Below are 3,983 nucleotides of genomic sequence, written 5' to 3' on the forward strand. Positions count from 1 at the left end.
GATGGAATGAGCACTGGGTGTTGTATGCAACTGATGAATCACTAAACTCTAACTCTGAAGCTAATATTACACTATATGTTCATTAATTGATAAACTATAAATATAATTTATAAAATAAATAAAATGAAATTTAAAAATAAAAAATAAAATTAAAAAAAGATTCTTCTTTACCCTCTCTCTCAGCTTCCCCCCTACTCATACTTTCTCTCAAAGAGAAAGGAAAGTATATGTCCACACAAAAATTTGTACATATTCAAGGCAGCATAATTCATATGATCCAAGAAGTAGAAAAAACCAACATGTCTATCCATTGACAAATGGTTAAACCAAAGTGGTATGTTCATAAAGTGGAATACTGTTCAGTAATAAAAAGGAATGTGATAGCGATACATGGTACAACATGTATCCACCTCTGCAGTGAAGATGAAGAGTCCGTGAGGTTTGATGATATTGAGGAGAAAAGGATATGGAGGCAGCAAATGTACCAGGCCCTGGCAGAGTTCCATCATTGCAGGAGAGTAAACATACGGCGGACTATAGGCATGATGGATGCTACATGCTCCAAATCATGAAAAACAGTCTCGCATTTATGAATGGAGAAAAAGGAATTCAGATATGGAGGGGAAGGAAAAAGAAAGGAGGAAGAGGGAGATGCTGTTGATTTCATGGGTAGTAGCCAGCCAGAATGCCTTGGAATACACTCAACAGGCTCTATGAAATGGTCTATGTACATCTCATTCAATTTCTATCTGTAAGCACACACCTATAGTGTTTATAGTTACAGATGTGTTTATATAGTTACAGATGTATTAAAAGAAAAATCTTCAGTCAAGAATGTAACTTTCCAGTATAGGAAGAATAAAGTAGAAAGAGCAAACTAGGGGCACCTGGGTAGTGCAGTCATTAGGCATCTGTCTTTGGCTCAGGGCGTGATCCTGGCGATCTGGGATCGAGTCCCACAGCGGGCTCCTCTGCTGGGAGCTTGCTTCTTCCTCTCCCACTCCCCCTGCTTGAGTTCCCTCTCTCGCTGGCTGTCTATCTCTGTCAAATAAATAAATAAATAATCTTAAAAAAAAAGAGCAAACTAAATTTAAAAGAAGCATAAAGGGGAGAAAACAAGCATAAGGAAGGAAATAACAGAGTAAACATAAATGAAATAGTATAAAATAAGAGAGATGAGCAAACAAAACCAAAAGTTGGTTCTTTGTAAAAATCAACAAAAATGACAAACCTTTCACTAGACTGACCAAGAAGGAAGAGAGAGAACATTAAAATGATTAAATTTTGGAATGGGAGCATTACTACCCACCTTACGAAAATAAAAAGGATTATAAAGGAATGCTATGAACAGCCAACAAAGTAGGTCACCTATAGGAAATGGACATGGTTCTAAGAAGACACAAACTACCAAAGCTGACTCAAGTAGAAACAGATAATCTGAACAGACCTGTACCAAGCGAAAAGATCAAGTGAGCAATAAAAAGAATATAACCCAGGCTTGGAACTCCCTGGCCAGCAGCCTCGCCTGACCATCAGCACCATGGCTGCGGAGGCGGTGGTGGGGACAGCCTGGCTCTCAGGGACCCAGGGCGCTAGGCCGGTCTCCCACAGGTGGTGGCAGCAGGGGGTGGCCCGGGCACAGGAGGCGGGTCCCCACGGGGCAGCTGGGCCACGGCATGCCTGGAGGGCCGGGAGGTGTTGGAGTACCTGAGGAAGATGTGCTGGGTGACCAGCCGGTGCAACTCCTTGCAGGCCTCAGTTGACGTGAGCACCTGCCCTTGAGCTTCATCTCATGGGGCACCTCGAGATCTTCATGCCCTTCCTCCCCCCACCCCCGCTCAGCAGCAGCATCAGCGGCCATGGCTGGGCACCCCAGATCGTTCCAGGCCAGTCCAGGCCCAATGCCAGCAGCGACTTCTACCTGCACTGCCCTGGTGAGAATGGATGTTTGCCCTGTTGGTGGACGCTGTGTTCCAGAGGCGCAGGGCACCACCAGACAATGGCTGTGCGTGTGCACCTCCAGGTTCCCAAGCACAAATCTCAGGATCCTGTTCACTGCCCCATCCAGTGACAAGGTGGTGAAGTAGGAGGCTCCCGGGTCCCAGGTGAAGCCTGTGCAGGCCCACATCTTGGCCCTGACCATCCACATTCCAAATGCCATGGCCCCCTTCCTTGGTGGCCATGGCCACCCAGTGCTGCCAACTCCTGTCCATCCAGCCCCCAGGGAGCAGGGTGATACCAGCTGACCTCAAGTGAATGGCTGACAACTGGCAGCCAGAAAATGAAAAGGAAGCTTCTGGTGGAGACAGCCCCAAGAAGGATTCAAAGCCACCTTATTCCTATGCAGAATTCATAGGACAGAAAACTACAATGGCTCCTGAGAAGCAACTTACCCTAAATGGTATTTATACTCACATCACTAACAATTATCCATACTACAAGACAGCGGACAAGAGCTGGCTGAATCCAATTTGCCACAATCTCTCTCTGAATCCTTATTTCATCATAGTACCACATTCCCAGGAAGAACCAGGCAAAAGGGCTCATTCTGGAGGATAGATCCTCCCTCTGAAAGCAAATTCATAGAGGGGCTTTTAGGAAAAGACGGTCCATGGGCATGCCTTGCTTTAGAAACCCTCCAGGACCCCTCTTCTCCAGAAGTGGCCCAGCCTCTCCCAATCATGATGGAGTGCTGTCTTCACTCACCAGTGGTGCCCAGACCCCCAAGAGCCTGTCAAGGGAAGTTTTACCAGCCCCCCTGGAGCCTGAGCCCAGTGCCTCACAGCCCAAACTGGCCATCAGCCAGGAGGCATGGTTTGCCCAGGGTGCACCAGGCTCCCCTCTGTCTCGTCAGCCCATTTTAATGGCCGGGCAGTGGCAGCTGCCACTGACAGTTGATCAATCCCATCACATACATGGTCGCTGCTCCCGTGACCACCTCGACCTCCCAGCAGCCTGTAGGGCAGACAGCGCACGCCGCCCACCAGATCCCCGCAGTGTGTGTCACCGGCATGGCAGGCCTGGCCCCGGGAAGCACGTACACCATTGCCATCCAGGCTCTGGTCACTCAGGCGGCCGTGCTGGCCCCTCGTAAGGCAGAGCCACAAGACAATGGAGATCACAAAGAAGTAAAAGTGAACATGGAACCTATTCCTGCCATTACCCATGCCACAGCGGGCGCTGCCAGCCAGATCATTCAGGAGCCACAGACCGCCCCTGTCCACACGGTCACCACAGCACAGCAGGCACCTCTAGGTCAGCACCAGCAAGCAACAAAAACGGTCCCCCTAAACGGGACTCACCTGATGCCAATCCCTGCCCCTGGCCATAACCAGGTGAACAATGTGGCAAGTCCTCTGGACACGATGGCAACACGTGCATCGCTGTTGACCTCCCTGCCCACAAAGCGCCAGAATGGCGACAAGACAGAACAGCAGGAGCTGAATCAGGTCCAGAAGGAAGAAGGCGGGGACAACATCATCATCACCCTGCGTGCGGCAGCCGGCAGGGAGAAAGGCGTCCAAAACCAGCGACTGGGACAGCTTTTCTTACTTTAATATTCAACTCTGTGGTGCCAAAAGGAGACACCACCTCCCATCGATACTCGGAGCACGTGGTCTCAGTGGGTAGAGGGTCCTGCCATTGGACTTCACCTCAGCACTGAAAACACAGATCTGAGGTGGCCTCCAAACTCCTAAAAGACAGAAGTCACACCTGAACAAAACCTCAGACAACAAAACCTGGTTCAGCAATGTCTCCCTACCCCCAGCTCAGCTTGTGACTCCACAGCAAGATGCTGGGACAGCCAGACACAGTCCCCAACATCCTCCCAGGACCCTTGGGGCTGGCACAGGTAGCTGAGACAGTAGTTCGTGGTTCACGCATGCAATTAGAATATTTTGAGGTGTACATTCTTTACAAAATAATGGGGTCTTTGACATTTCAGATCGCTCCATTTCTACCCTGGAGATTTTGGAATTACA

At 49.2% G+C, this 3,983-nt stretch overlaps 1 pseudogene; it reads left to right on the forward strand.

The window, feature by feature from the left end:
- Positions 1 to 317: 317 nt before the first annotated feature.
- LOC117795064 lies at positions 318 to 3,557 on the forward strand (annotated as a pseudogene).
- Positions 3,558 to 3,983: the final 426 nt, after the last annotated feature.

This window comes from Ailuropoda melanoleuca, unplaced genomic scaffold (genome assembly GCF_002007445.2).
Source record: "Ailuropoda melanoleuca isolate Jingjing unplaced genomic scaffold, ASM200744v2 unplaced-scaffold6751, whole genome shotgun sequence".
Classification (NCBI taxonomy): Eukaryota; Metazoa; Chordata; class Mammalia; order Carnivora; family Ursidae; genus Ailuropoda; species Ailuropoda melanoleuca.